The sequence below is a fragment of the Euprymna scolopes genome, chromosome 30, assembly GCF_053919585.1.
Source record: "Euprymna scolopes isolate OS-2025 chromosome 30, ASM5391958v1, whole genome shotgun sequence".
NCBI classification, from domain to species: Eukaryota; Metazoa; Mollusca; class Cephalopoda; order Sepiida; family Sepiolidae; genus Euprymna; species Euprymna scolopes.
In genome coordinates, this window is record NC_136511.1 from 10,106,032 (window position 1) to 10,123,037 (window position 17,006).

The window sequence follows — 17,006 nt, forward strand, 5'->3', positions numbered from 1 at the left end:
ATTATAGCACTTTTTGGGTGGAAAAAATTATGGACTGACATTTTTTAATGACTTACAATTAAAGAAAAGTACAACACATTAAGGAGACCTTTTTTTTTTTTTGTCTCACATAGTTTTTAATGCAGTTTATAAAAACATAAGCACCAAACATTTTTATGTTTTTGATTTTTTTTTTTGTTCAATTATAGAACTTATGTGGCTTAATAGGTGCTTCTGCAGTTTAGTTAACCGTTTTTCCGTAAGTAACGCACTGACATTTACCGATTAGAACACCATTTTACATTTTTTCTTACGCCTGACAGTATCCTATACCTCTATAAGGCAACCATTCGCCCATGTATGGAGTACTGTTGTCACATCTGGGCTGATGCATCTGCTGCTTGTCTCTCGCTCCTGGACAGGGTTCAAAAGAGAGTCGCCAACCTGATAGGTCCTGAACTGTCATCTAGGCTTCAGCCTCTGTCCCATCGACGAGATGTTGCATCCCTCTGCCTGTTCTACAAATACTTTAATGGTGAATGCTCTGACGAACTGCAAACACTTGTACCTCCCCGACGTAACTACCCCCGACAAACCCAACAAGCTAAGTCTCATCCCTTTACAGTGGAGATCCCTAGGTGCAAGAAAGCCTTTTACTCCAATAGTTTCTTCCCCAGAACTGCGGGTCTTTGGAACTCTCTTCCGGGATTCTGCTTTCCCAACTGCAATGATATGCAGAAGTTCAAGTGTAATGTTAACAAACATCTTTCTACTTATCTCCCTTCATAATGACCCCGCTAATTAAGTCCCTAATAGTAGCCCCCTGCTTCAAAGTGGCACTGTGCCTTGTTTGGGGTGAAAATTGAATAAAAAAAAAAAAAAACATTTTAAAATGTAAAATGGTGTTCTAATCGGTAAATGTCGATGCGTTACTTTCTGAAAATTTGAAAATTCTATGTTCCAGGAAAAAATACAATTAAATTAGCCTCCCCGCCTCTCCCCAACTTGGAGTGCTTTCTTTTTCTCTTTTTATTTCTTTTTCAGCTAATTTTAAATTTTCCACCCAAAAAGTGCTATAATGTATTTTTGAAAATTAGAAAATTCTATGTTCTGGAAAAAAAATAATAAAAATTAAATTACACACCCCCCCCACTTGGTGTGCTTTTCTTTTCTTTTATTTCTTTTTCATCTAATTTAAAATTTTCCGTGGAAGATTGGTATGCCATGTGAGAAGGCAGTTTGCTAGGTGAAGCAAGCTGTCGTTTATGCCCCCCCCCCGGTTTGAGTATCAGATTTGTTGTCAGCGACCTCAATTACCCCTAAAAAAACAAATTAGAGTGACCGGTGTTTTGTTGTAATATATCTGAATATTTACCTTAGGCTGACTATATTCGATCTGTCGACTATATTTTAACAAGCACCGAAGTTGTCTCTGTCTAGAAGGATTTCTCCCTCCCTGACCAAGGACAGTAGAGATGAGCATCTTTTATAATATAAATCTCACCTATCTGTTTAAATGTATGTATGTATGTATGTAGGTATGTAAGGGCGAATAAACCCTTTTTCGAGGTCAACGGCCAACTAGCACCGTGTGTGTATGTATGTGTGTATTGGGGTGGAGAGGGCTCCCGTAAGCCGTGGTAAAGGCAACCTTTCTAGGAGAAGCAAATCTCTGATTTAAAAACCCATAAAGCAGGAGACCATTACCCGCATTAAGCTGGTCTGCAGTTTAACTTGTTGCTGGCTATCTTGCTCTTGCTTGTTGCTGGATCTCAACATTTTAAACCGAGAGAGACTTAACTGTCGTACAAAGCTAAGACTCTGTAACATCATCTGTGTATAGATACTCCCTCAGGGATTTGTCTATAAAAATGGTCCTGTGGCAATGGAAGTCATTTTTGGGCTTATGGACTTTAAGTGTCTGAGGGAGTGGCACTCGTCTGACGAGACGTTGCAATCATCATGCGTGTATGTATATATGTATGTTTATATGTCTTGCAAAAAATTTCCACAGAGGCAATGGATCCTATCAAGATCGGTATCATTTTGAAGCTCCACATATCGAAAAATTGATCGATTTTTTTCACCGACATTTTAGCAAGTCATTGTCACCGTTGGATTGACTTTACTTAATTTCAACGCTTTAACTTCGGGTTGTATCATGGAGACATTGGCTAAGACATCAGATTTTTCTTTCACTTTCTTTTTTGCTTTTGTGGCACGGGTTCAAGTCTGCCTACCTACTACCACTTGGTTTTTTTGTTGTTTTTTTTTGCTCAACACACACTTGAAGTATTTTGGGGATGAACCGGATTCAGAGAAATATTTTCAGTGTAAAAGTTTTTTTTTTTTTTTTTACACAGTGGTCACCACTTATCAAGGCCCGGAAGCCACTCAGGGATAAGGGTTATTGCAAGTACAGTACGTTAGTGTGGAGATTTGATGAAGTGTTTACTTAATGGGGTGGTTCATTAGGAATTTGTTAATGTTGGACTTGAACACATCCAAGTTGTAGTCAGGTGGGAAGCAGGCAGACGGAACAGAGTTCCACAGGCGTGCAGTTCTAATAAAGAAGCTTTGTTCATGGAATCCATGTTTTGATTTAGGCACAGATAAAGAGTGGGGGAAAGTTTTCACGGTGGATTCAGCTAGACGGGTGTTTTTTGTGAAAGATTGGCGAGGGGGGACCAGAGATTGGAGTTTAGACGAGCACAGTTGATAAAGTGGGACCGATTAGATTAACAACTCTTTTTTGGAACCTATATAAGAGGGAGAGACTAGTGGTAGATGCACCAGCCCAAATGTGGCAACAATACTCCATGCATGGGTGAATGGTGGCCTTGTAGAGGTACAGGATACTCTCAATGGTAAGTAGTCTTCTAGCTTGATAGAGGGAACCCACCTTCTTTGCAGCAGCCTTTGCAATGTCCTCTATGTATTTGTTCCAGTTCATATTGCCCGCAAATGTTAGGCTGAGGAGTTTGAAGGTAGATATATTTATATATGTTTAAAATAGAAGGTTTACAGCAATAGGAAAACCATAGAATGTTTGTAGTCAGCTGGAAAGCAGGCAAACGGAAGAGAGTTCCACAGGTGTGCAGTTCTAAGAAAGAAGCTTTGTTCATGGAATCTACGTTTAGGTTTAGGCACAGATAAAGAGTGGGGGAAATTATTGATAGTGTTTTCAGCTAGACAAATGTTTCTCGTGAATGTTTTAGGAAGGGGGACCATAGATTGGAGCTCAAACGAGCACTTGCCATGAAAATAATGATAAAGAAGAGACATTGAAGAAGTCTGAATCGATTAAGTAATAGCCTTGCTTTTCAGGGATCAGGAAAATCATAATCAAAACTTCTCTGCTCAATTAAATAAATTATAATTCATTGAAAGTTGTTTATAAGAGTCAATGTTCTTTGTTTATCATATTAAAATTGTTCAGTGATAAAGTTTGGTAATATTTCAATTGATTAAATGAGCAGATGATAATGAGCGTGTATGTGTGTCTATGTGTTTGCTAATGTTTGTGTATGTGTGTGAGTGGAGAGATGTTGCAGAGATTAGCATCCAATGGAGGGGTGCCCAGCAACACCAATCTGTAGACTTAGGTCAACTGGATTCCACTGGTTTATTGAAAAAAAAAAATCTGTTTTTTTTAAAGGATTTAGGTGGCTCCCAAAAAGACCATTTTGAATAAATTCAGAAAGTTTTCTGATTGGTCCAAAATATAATTATTTGTTTTCATTCAGGATGGTATATGCGCAGACGATGTGCATACAAACTTATCTACACATTTTGATTTTGGATGCAGATGTGTAAACATCAACTGCTGCAAGTCAATCGACGAAGATTCTGGAAGAATGAAGGTTGAAAAACTGAAAATGTCCCTGAGCAACAGCAGAGACTGGATGGACAGGAATGCAGAAACTGGATAGCTGGAAAGGCTGGAGATGTGGAAGCTGCATTTTGAACAGCATGGAGTGATACTGTAGAGAGATCGACGTGACATCCTCATGGTGTGATGTGATGTCTCAGATAGGTCTAATCCATGTGGACATGGACAAGGGCTGGATCGACAGGAACAGAGTCACAGGAATGGAAATGAGGAAGCTGGATCCTGAATAGCATGGGATGACGTCACACAGAGATTGATGTGGACGTCCCTGAGATGTAATGAGGTGCTTCAGGTAAGTTTGATCAGGTGGTCAAGGGCTGGATCGACAAGAATAGATGAATCTCATCCTGTCCTCTTCTTGTCCGCTAAGGCATATTGAAATATCAGTATGTAGATTCTGACCTTAGTTCTGCCAACATCATATTGGCATCTTTCAATTGCTTCCATAACTGAAAGATCCAATCATCTGTAAGCAAACGAAAAAGCAATCCCTTCGACTCCAATGGAAGTATGTTTTTCTCTAAGTTAGGTAGAAGTATATTGCCTACATCTCAAGAAGACAGTCACTTGGAATTTAATTTTATTTAGTACCTTATTCATTAACTGGCCTACTGGACCACATCTAACAATAAAACTTTAAAATGTTAAATTGCAGAATTTATTTAATTCCTTAAAATATATATATATATATATATATATATATATATATATATATATATATACTAGAAGTTCAGCCCAGCTTTGTTCAGGCCCTATATACTGTTCATAACTTTCTGTGCATATATATATATATATATATATATATATATATATATATATATATATTAAAAAGTTTGACTCACATCCAGGTAACCTACATCTAAAATTTGAAATGTTTACACCCAAAATTGGCGAAGGTGTTTGGTAGAGTCGGCAAAAGTCAAGTCTTTCAACTTTGACCTCTTGGCAGCCAAAATTTTGCCCAAAAACTTATTAAAAAGCTTGCCCTATGTCTAAATACACTTTACGTAAAATCTCAAATGTTTAGACCAAAAATTATTTGGTAGAGACCGTAGAGGTCAATTTTTAAAAATTTTGACCCCTTCAACATTGGGCTCAAATCAAATTAAAACGTGGGATCTATGTCCAAGTAACCTACCTCTAAACTTCCACGTGTTTAGACCCAAAATTTGTGGAGGAGTTTGGTAGAGTTTTCAAAGGTCAAATTGTTGAACTTTGACCCCGTGACAGCCAAATTTCTGGCCAAAAACTGATTAAAAAGATTTTCCCAAATCTCAATATCTCTTATGCTAAATCTCGAGTCTGTTGACCGAAAATTGACAGAGTAGTTTGGTAGGGAAATGTACACACACAGAGACAGACAATTTCACTTTCATATATATATACAGTGATGATCATATTTATTGGCACGGTAAAATAAAAGTTAAATTTTGTCTAATAAATTCTAAAAAAAGGGATTAAATTAAAGAAAATAACAAAGTATATTATGCATGTTTAACTGGCCTTTCCGATGCAGCAATCGGATTTTAGAAAAAATAAATAACAAAGGAACAACAAACATAATTGCAAAAAACCCTTGTTCAAAATTATTGGCACGATTTATTTAATAATCAATTGTATAGCCTTTGGCCTTGATTACCTTCCTCAGTCGCTTTTCATAGTTTACAACCAAGTTGTTGCACTCTTCAGTAGTAATTTTAGCCCACTCTTCCTGACAATAATCCTCCAATTGAATAAGATTCTTAGGCTTCCTTTGCATTACCCTCAATTTTAATGTTCTCCATAAATTTTCAATTGGATTAAGGTCTGGGCTTTGTGATGGCCACTCCAAAACATTAATATGATTGTCCTCAAGCCATTTCTTAGTCAGTTTAGCCGAATGCTTTGGGTCATTATCTTGCATGAACCACCAACGACGACCAAGTGAGAGCTCTTTAGCAGAGTCTTTCAGGTTTTCATCCAATATTTTAACATAATCTTCCTTTTTTATGCTACCTGTGACCTTAACAAGTCGCCCTGGTCCAGAGGCAGCAAAGGATCCCCAAAACATCAAACTGCCTCCACCGTGCTTCACTGTGGGTATGGTGTTCTTAGGCAGGAAAGCTTCGCCAGATTTTCTGTAAATATAAGACACTTTATTATGGCCAAATAACTCTATTTTCGTTTCGTCAGTCCATAGAACACGTTTCCAGAATGCAACATCTTTATCAATATGACGTTTTGCAAAGGCTAGCCTTGCTTTCAGGTGCATAGGCTTCAATAAGGGAGTCTTTCTCGGACGACATGCTTTTAAACCAGCTCTCTTCAAAACTCTACCAACTGTATGTCGAGATACATTCACTCCAGAGGTGCTCTGTTCATCTCCCCAACAGAGATCCTTGGGTTTTGTTTTACTTGTCGAACAATTTTCCGTTCATCTCTTGGGGAAAGAATCCTTTTTCTCCCTCTACCCTCTAAACTCATAACGTGGCCTTGCGATTTGAACTTGTTTATTATGGCTCTAACAGTGGATTTGGGAAGGTTTAGCTTCTTTGAAATCTCATCATAGCCCTCCCCATTGGTATGGCATGCTACAACAAGCTTCCTGACGTCTTCGCTGTGTTCCTTAGTTTTAACCATGGCGATTGAAAATTATAATTTAGTCACTTATAATAGTTTAAATAAATCGCTATCTAAAAATTATCTGAAAAAAATTATTCACTGAATTAGCGTTAAACAAGCATAATATGGCTATAAAAAAGTTCAGAAAGCACGTAAACCGGAAATTGATTGATATTATACTGATACTAAAAGAAAAACAAAGCCGTGCCAATAATTTTGAACAAGGGTTTTTTGCAATTATGTTTGTTGTTCCTTTGTTATTTATTTTTTCTAAAATCCGATTGCTGCATCGGAAAGGCCAGTTAAAAATACATAATATACTTTGTTATTTTCTTTAATTTAATCCCTTTTTTAGAATTTATTAGACAAAATTTAACTTTTATTTTACCGTGCCAATAAATATGATCATCACTGTATATATATATATATATATATATATATATATATATATATATATACATATATATATATATATATATATATATGTATGTATGTATGTATGTATATATATATATATATAATATATATAATGTGTGTGCGTGTGTGTGTACTTTGTAGTACGCCAGTCAGTGTTCAGACCTGGATACTCAGTTTGATTAAAACTGAGCCATTTCAGTGGCCTTTTTGCTGTCAGACAGATGCAACTGTTCTTGAGGTTCACCTTCCCAGGTCTTGCCTCCTGGCTTTCAGGTGAAGCAAGTTTATTACTAGTTGCCTGAGGTGCCCTCACCAAAGAATGCTGACAGGGCTACTCAGACTTATTTTTGCTGGGCCAGATTACTCTGCATCTTATTGTGCTGTCCTCATTTTCCCACCTTCCAAATTTGTAACACATCCGTTTGCAGTGGGATTGAGATAAAGCTCTGTGTGTGTGTGTGTGTGTGTGTGTGTGTGTGTGTGTGTGTGTGTGTGTGTGTTAAGATGTCTGACTAGGTTTGTCAGCCTGATTTGACATACATATTGTTTTTAATACTCACCTTTACTCTATACAAGATACATATATATATATAGGATATAAGGTTCTACTAATTGGAACCATGTCTAATAAAGATTAACAAGATGTTGGTTTACATTACATTTAAACTTCTGCATATAATTACAATCAGGGAAGCAGGTAGCAGGAAGGGAATTCCAAAGTCTAGCTGTCCAAGGGAAGAAGCTGTTAGAGTAGAAAGCTTTCTGAAAATTTAGGGATTTCAACAGCGAAGGGGTGTGATTTTGTTGCTAAGCAGATTTGTCAGGGATATGTACATCGAAGGAGCACAAGTGCAACGAGTTCATCAGAGCACATTCCATTAAAATACTTGTAAAACAGGCACAGGGATGCAGCATGTGGTGATGGGACAGAGGTTGGAGTTTAGTTGACAAAGTGAAACCAATTAGTTTGGAAACTCTTTTTTCAACCCTATCCAAGAGAGAAAGACTAGTGATAGATACACCAGCCCAGATGTAGCAACAATACTCCATGCATGGGCAAATGGTGGCTTTGTGGAGGTACAGGATACTCTCAGGTGTAAATAGTTTTCTAGCATGATAGAGGGAGCACACCTTCCTTGTAGTAGCCTTCGCAATGTCTTCAATGTATTTGTTCATGTTCATATTTACTGTGAATGTTAAGCCGAGGAGTTTGAAGGAAGAATTCTTAGGTAGGATGTTATTTGTCATGGATATCAGTGGTTGGAGAGGCTTCTTGTAATTGCTACTTTCACCACTCATCATCATGTAACGAATTGGTATCGTTGATTAGAGCGCTCAAAATTGAGTTAAATGTGGCTCATGTTCCAGGGTTTTTTCTGGTAATTCATAACAAGTTTAATAAAATACTGATATAACACGATCAGCCGGTCACTGGCGTGTGACTGGCTTAACATGTTACACTAATTGTCTTAGAAGTGGTCTCAAGAAGATATGAAGATGGCCAGTCATTAAGGTCTGTATAACAAGAAGAAAATCATACCTGACATATTGGATGTGGGTGTGGCTCCATTATTCTCTCAAGATGACCCCTTCACCCTGGTGGCATTCTGGTTGAAATTTTCTTTTTTCGTCCTCTGGACCACTCCGTTGTTTGATGAAGGCATTCATGGCAGACTCAATAAAACACACAACACGATACAATCGTAATATTTATGAGAAATCTTAACTATTTTATTTCTATACATAAATATATTACAATATTTTACAATGTTTTACAAAAAGGATCAAAAGCAATTAATACTTAAACTTTAAAAATTATTAGACTGAGCTGCATAGATAGTCCTAACTAGTGCTGATGGAAAGGGGGTGCCCGCTCTCATTCACAGAGAGACAGAAACACACGTGCTTACTCCATGTCGTCCAGCCGAAAAAGGATCAATCTAGAAAGGGAATCCTGGGATTACACTTCTGTGTATCTTTACGCCCACGGCCAAATCACCACCCAGCCATGCTGTAGAGTGTGTTAGCAACCGTGACACTGAGATATAGTGCCGCAATGAAATAACATACCAAAAGGCATTACTTACAGAAACGTGTATTAAGTTAACTTGTCAAAAAAAAATGTAAACTGCAACAGTCAAATAGCAATATTTTTTTTTATATATTTATTTAATAAAGTAAAAGTCAATATCAATTTCCGTAATTTAAAAAAAAAAATTAGTAACCATACTTCAAAATAAATTATTTTTTAAAGTTACAAATGAAATTTAACATTTTATATTTCAAAATAACTATATTTTAAATGAATATTTTTAAATGAACTATTAAAATATAATATTCTGTATAGAATATTACGAAATGAATGGAATGTATTTTTATGTAACTTTTTATAAAATAATTTTTTTTTTATTAAATATTAAATAAAAGTCTTAAGAATTGTAACAATCATTTTACATTGTCTCCCCTTTTCGCTAGTATCACTTTTCAGAAAATAAAAATAAAATATACTTGCAGAAAGTTAAAGTGCACCCGTGCCTTATTTTGTGCTAATCATTAATCAGAAGGGACCATAAGGTGTGTTAGAAACCTCGTGAAAAATATTGAATAATTCGACCCCCTGTCTTTCGAGGCTTATAACTACTCGAAAAATGTAATTCAAACCCTTTTTTTTTTTCAATTAAAGGAGCAAGGACCAAGGTTTCATTAAAAAAAAAAAAAAAAAAAATACAAACAACGTGGTTAAAAAAAAAAGGTTTTAAACTTCGGACTTTACAGGTAAATTTAAAAAAAACTGTTCTTTTTTTTTTCGTTTTAAATTAGAATATATTATTTATTGATCTTTTATCTTCAATTTGTGATATATAAAACTTTGGCACATAAATTAATTATTTACTTTTTAATAGACATTTCAAAATGGGGTAGCGTGAATTAAAAAAAAAAAAACGTTTGTCTAAAATATTCGGTTTATTGGAAAGAGCATAAAATTTCACATTGACCCTGAAAATATCGTAAAAATAGAATCAATAGAAAAATTTTGATAGATTTTTAAAGTTTAAACATTGAAAAATACCGAACTCGTAAAATTCAATTTATTTCATGACTTTTTTTTTTTTTTTTTTAAATAAAAAAATATTTCTATTAATTTTTATACAACTTTAATAGTTTATTTTGGAAGTATAATCCATAAAAAAAATAAACAACCCATTTTAAAAGAGAAATTACGAGTTTTTTTAAAAAAATATTTTATTCGCAGTTTAGTGTTTGTTAGGGGTGTCAAAAATTCCTACAAAAATTCTGATATACCTAAGGGACCATATCTGTGTCGTTACCGGCATCCCGTCTGCTTCACAGAAAACGGAAATCAAAAAGAGCAAACAATTTAAAAAAAAAAAAAAAAAAAAAAAAAAACTACTACTACTACTACTACTACTACTACTAATAATAATAATAATAATAATAATAATAATAATAATAATAATAATAAATAATTAATTAATTATAATATTCTCTCACACATTCTTGAAATAATTATATATTCGCTCACACATTCTGAAAAAAAAAAAAAAGAGAAAAAAGAAAGAAATCGAATTTACAGAAGGGAACTGGATTCGAACCTGCGTTTATTTTTATTTTTTTCTTTTATGTTTTTATTTTGAAAATGCTGAGTCATTGGTTGCAAAGCTGGACAGGACGCTGACTGTTTTCTGCAGCCGCTCTTTAAAAAATAAACTGAATTATTATTGTTGCGGTTGTTTTAGAGAATTATGATTCCGCTCTTTGATGGCGATTTGAAATGCTCTTTTAGAAAACCGAAACGATCGCCGTTGTTTTATAATTTGAGATAAATCAGACAGGAAAAACGCGTTTTTGTTTAGCCATTCTTCTCTTCGGTCTGTTTATCAACGAACTCCATCATGGCTGAAGAAGGTTAGAAATAATAATAAAAGAAACATACAAGCAAAACAAAGAAGCCATTTCATCTTTAGCAATTAATTTTGTCATCGCAATCGGAAAATTATTTGTGGATCATATACGTAAAAGGTAAATATCCCTATTTTTTGTTGTTAAACATTTAAATGTGTAGTTTTATTTGTTTTAGTGAGACGTTTGACGGGAGGCAAATTTTAATCTACGGATGCCCAAAAGTATACATAAGTTAAATAACAAGCTATATGTAATAGGAATCTGCTTCGTTTAAATATTGACAACATTTTAAAAAAAGACTGGTAAAAACAAAAATAATTGTGAAGATAAGAAAACAGGAATTTGAGTTTATTTTCAATTTTTAAGTGACTGAAAAATCTGTCGAAAAAGACGCAGTAGTAAACAAAACAAAACAATCCGCCTCCATATTTTTTCTCTCGACGATTCGCTGTTTTACGTAAAAATAAAAACATTTATTGTCGCCTTTAAATCAACTAAAAACATGTCTTCAAAAAAGTGTGTATAAATGGACATATTCTTAAATGTAATGTAAATAAATACGCAAACATTTGCACATAAAGTTTGAACCATTGTTGCAAGGCCTCTCCATCCTAGCAGCCGGTGATTAAAGCATTTAAATGCGGTTTTGAAAAAGAAAAAAAATCGTTTTATTTCGAAAAAATAAATAAAATTTGGTGCTTATACAAAGAAAGGCGACATATCAATTGTTTAAAAAATCAGGTTGCAGAAGCAGGGGACATAATTCAGATTGCTGTTTTTAAATAATTAAATAAAAAATTCATTTTTTAAAATCTCTATTGAGATGTTTGTACAAAGAGAGGCGACAGATCGATTATTTTAATAATTCCCTTTTAAGCAAAAGCTATATATATATATATATATATATATATATATATATATATATATATATATTATTATTATTATTATTAAATTGTTAGGTGAAAGTACAGCATAGTTACAAAACACCCTCCCCGTGTTAAGAATGGCTTTCTAAATAATAACGTTATTATTTCAGCACGGTTCAGTAAGTGCACATTGTACAAGTACTTTTAATTATATATATATATATATATATATATATATATATATGATTGTCACTTCTTGACAGAAGAACACCATCTTTCCCTTGCTTTATTGTTGATTACTCATTCATTTTCATGTATTTTGAAATATTTTTTTATGTGTATTGACATGGGAGGGTGTTTTGTAACTATGCTGTGCTGTGCTTTCACCTAACAATTTAATAAATAAAAAAAAAATATTGTAAAACTGTAATTTAACTTGAGAATACTATTTAAATATAGCACGGGTGAATAAGTGCACAAGCACCTAATTAAATACTGAAATGCCGTAGAATTACATATTGTATAATACTGTAAACATAAAGTCCAAATAAATATTAGTAAGCAAAATTTATAATAACCCTTAACATTTTCATCCGATGAGATGAGGCATTCATTGAAAATCCATAGGTTAAAAAAAAACTTTAATAATTATTTGTACTCCTTTGTCAAACCATCAATTTTGTTGTAATTCTCCATAATTTAATTCATTTATCATATATATATATATATAACTACGCAAACATTTGCACATAAAGTTTGAACCATTGTTGCAAGGCCTCTCCATCCTAGCAGCCGGTGATTAAAGCATTTAATGCGGTTTTGAAAAAGAAAAAAATCGTTTTATTTCGAAAAAATAAATAAAATTTGGTGCTTATACAAAGAAAGGCGACATATCAGTTGTTTAAAAAATCAGGTTGCAGAAGCAGGGGACATAATTCAGATTGCTGTTTTTAAATAATTAAATAAAAAGATTCATTTTTTAAAATCTCTATTGAGATGTTTGTACAAAGAGAGGCGACAGATCGATTATTTTAATAATTCCCTTTTAAGCAAAAGCTATATATATATATATATATATATATATATATATATATATTTATTATTATTATTATTATTATTATTATTATTATTATTATTATATACTAGAGGGGTTGCCCGGTGCCCGGGTGTAAAAAAAAAAAAATTTGATATGGAGGTAGGCTCAAACCCGAAGCCTTGTGGCAAATAGCCTAACAACTTACCACGGCGCTACGTGGGTAGAGAAGCGAGGAAGGGTGAAACTAAACGGTTAAAAAAGCAATTGCCTAAATGACTTAAAAAAATAAGAATGTACTAGGGTGGAACAATAAAATTGTCGCCTTAAAGAAAACAGCTTTATTGAAAAAATCGATTCAGGTAACTTGATTATGTAGTGGAGCTGACATCTATTTAATGTAGCCACCTTCAGCCTCGATCACTGCCTCGATACGGGTCTGGAATTGGGAGCGTGCCTTTTTCACAAGCGTCGGCGGATAGCGGCGATCAAGCTGGCTTTAGTGTTGTGGGATGTCATGTTGGTGATGTTCTCGACGTATGACCAAACGAAGTAGTCCTGTGGGTTCAGGTTGGGGAAGGAGGGAGAGCCAGTGAGAAAAGGGTATAAAATCATATCACTCCTTCTGAAACCAAGCCTGGGTCTCTTTGGACTTGTGGGCTGGTGCTGAGTCCTGCTGTCACATCCAGGGTCTGCCAGTAGCCACTTGATTGCACCCGGGGATCACCATACTCTTTAGAACATCCAGGTATACTTTGGTGTTGACTTTTAAGCCAACTTCGAAGGTTGGAGATGGATTGATGTGGCCTTTACTTGAAACCACACGAACGACTATATCCATGACCGGAAACTGTTTTTATCACCTTGTGCATGTCCCTGTTATTAATGGTAATCCAAGAATGCATTTTGAGGGTGTTGCCAATGGTCCTGTTGTCATAACTTGGATTGGAAGAGAGCATGAGTTGTACAGTGACGCATCTCCAGTCTCGCTCGTTAAACATTGTGTCACTTTCAGACATGATAGAAGGCTCCTATTACTCTAAGGATTTGTACACAACTGGCCAACTAGTAGATGGTCTGCAACAAAGAAAACTGGTTTTCATCAAATGGAATCATATCTTTTTTAGAGCGACCATTTTATCATTCCACCCAGTATTTGTGTCTTACAGAAGATCAACATCATTACTATCAAATCCAAACAAACGAGGCCTATAATTAGTCTACTTTATTAGCTCCTAGCCTCTGTTTAAACATATTTATTTATATAGACATATATATATATATATATATATATATATATATATATGTATAAGGAATGAAAAAATATACCAGCGGTGGTTGATGTTATGTTTAAAGAAAAAATAGAAAAAACCGAATGAAATTATTAAAAAATCAACGTTTCGTCCTTGTTTCAGAGGACATCTTCAGGATAATTGAAATAAAAATGTGATAAAAGAAAAAGTCATAGATCGTGCGAAAAAAGACAGTTTTTTAAAATCCAACCCATGTCGGGAAAGGACGAATATGTGTGCGTATGGGAAGGTTGTTTGATGTCTATATATACACTTTTAAAATGCATTAAAATAAATATGTACATTTTTTTTTTTTTTTTTTTCTTCTGCGAAACTATTCATTTTCCTGAAACATTCAAAGAAAAACGGCTAGCCAGGATCCACCCTGATACCTTGCTCGTTTTTCTTTGAATGTTTCAGGAAAATGAATAGTTTCGCAGAAGAAAAAAAAAAAAAAAAAAATGTACATATTTATTTTAATGCATTTTAAAAGTGTATATATAGACATCAAACAACCTTCCCATACGCACACATATTCGTCCTTTCCCGACATGGGTTGGATTTTAAAAAACTGTCTTTTTTCGCACGATCTATGACTTTTTCTTTTATCACATTTTTATTTCAATTATCCTGAAGATGTCCTCTGAAACAAGGACGAAACGTTGATTTTTTAATAATTTCATTCGGTTTTTTCTATTTTTTCTTTAAACATAACGTCAACCACCGCTGGTATATTTTTTCATTCCTTATACATTCTGTCGAAATGGAAAACCGATCTTCTCTGCGAACATATAAGAGCATCTTAATCGCAGCAAATTCTCACAACAACAGGAGAATTTTTCTGGAAAAATGTATTGAAGAAAAAGTCATACCTGCATGCATACCTAAATCTTTTAAAACATCAGACCATATTTTCCCGGATTACATTGAGAAATATCTTCTGTCATCTATAATATATTTAAAGCACCAAAGCTCTCATCTTTTTCGGAAAGCCAGGATATTAATTGCTGATTATCAACAAAATTACAAGAAAACACCCAGATCAATTAAGAACATTTACAGATCTATCAAAAAATTTAACACACGCCATAACTTTAAATTGAATAACAAACTTGCGAAATTGATAAAAAAACAGCAAATGGAAAACTTTGGGACGTCCAGACCTTATTCTAAACCTTACTTCTAAACCACTCTCGGACATTGAAACTGAAGCTCTCAGTTTCGGTCTTAAATTCGCTACCGGCAAGCATTCGAAAATCACCACTAACACAACCCTAAAAAATTATAAACAAGAGGACTCTGATTTTACTAAAGGCTTCATACAAGGGATAATAGCTTTAACAACTACCCAACCTCAAGAATTAGCACTACCAAAAAGATACATTGATGCCTTAAAACTTTTAACAAAAAATAAAGACATTATTATTTCACAAGCCGATAAAGGAGGTGGTATAGTTATAATAGATAAAGACCTATATCTAAAGAAAATGCACACACTATTGGCAGACGGAGATATATACACTCCGATAGATTTAAAATCAATAGAAAAAGATTTTGATACTTTTAATAAATCCGTAAAGAAACTTATCGGAAATGATAAAAAATGGATAAATAACATAGAATACCACCCCACTATTCCTATATTATACGGCCTCCCAAAAATACATAAAGAGAACGTCCCTATGAGACCTATAATATCAAACATTGGAAGCGTCACCCATAAATTAGCACGAGCTATTGCCCAAATTTTAACTCCACTAATGGGCACCATCAGCACTTCACATATCAAAAACTCTGGTGACCTCCTAAATAGAATAAAAAATATGGACATGCAAAATAAAACCATGCATAGTTTAGACATAATTTCCCTGTACACCAATATTCCAATCAGTGTTAGGTACGATAACCATTAGACCAGCATGATACAGTCTGTAAAAAGTGTTTTCAAACTACTTACTCTTAACATAAATAATCTGTCACGTGAACTATTTATGCATGCACATTCGTGAAACAGCAAATAGATAAAAATCTGATGACTCACACGTGCCAATTTTTCAATTTTTACCCTTTAGCGACCCTTTTTTCCTGATGAAAACTGATTAAAAAATTTCCACTTTCACGAATGAGATTAAGAAACAAAAACACAAATATTTGAAAATTTGTCTTGTGGAAAGTGTGATGCTGTTCCACTTTAGAAACGGCAAAAAGATGTTGGAAATTCAGTTATACACCTATATTTGAATTTTAATGGACATATTTTTTTTACCAGAAAGAATATTAACTGTGTCATATCTTTTAAAAATATATTAATGGCTATATGACGTTATTAAAAATCTACCTCTCTTTAACAATGCAAGCTCCCATCCGTTTTTTAATTTCCAACGTCTTTTTCCGTTTCTAAAATAGAACAGCATCACACTTTTCACAAGAAAAATTTGCAAAGTGGTGTTTTTCTTTTCTTAATCTCATTCATCCAGAGGAAGTCTCAAAATAACGATGAAACGTTGATGAACACATAATTCCATTTGTTCCTTTTTATTTCTCTATTTCGTCAGAATACTATTTCCATTATTCTCATATATATATATATATATATATATATTCAGTAAGAGGATTGATAATTTATAATTAAAATTAAAAATCGGTTTCATAAGAAGGAACACAACAAATCTAATTTTTAAATTTTAATTTTAATTATAAATTATCAATCATCTTACTGAATATTAAAATAGCTCTAGGATATATATGCCTATTGAGCTTATTATATATCTGCATTACAACGTGCACTGTTCTTTCTTGTATTTTAATTACATTAGTTATTTTGCTATCACAATAAAAATACTCTCTGCTCTTTAGACTACTGTTCTAATCCCCTTTATATATACATACATATATATATATATATATATATATATATATATATATATATATATATATATATATATATATTATACAGACACTACCAGTCATATGTATACAATTTCTGACACATTAAGTTAAAT

At 33.7% G+C, this 17,006-nt stretch overlaps 1 protein-coding gene across 1 annotated transcript in view; it reads left to right on the forward strand.

The window, feature by feature from the left end:
• The first annotated feature begins 10,400 nt into the window (after nt 1–10,400).
• The window catches only part of LOC145254649 (uncharacterized), a 37,811-nt gene continuing 31,205 nt past the window's right edge, over nt 10,401–17,006 (forward strand). Inside the window, exon 1 of the mRNA XM_080113283.1 lies at nt 10,401–10,930. The gene's annotated coding sequence lies outside the window, so the exon portion shown is untranslated. The remainder of the gene's footprint in view (nt 10,931–17,006) is intronic.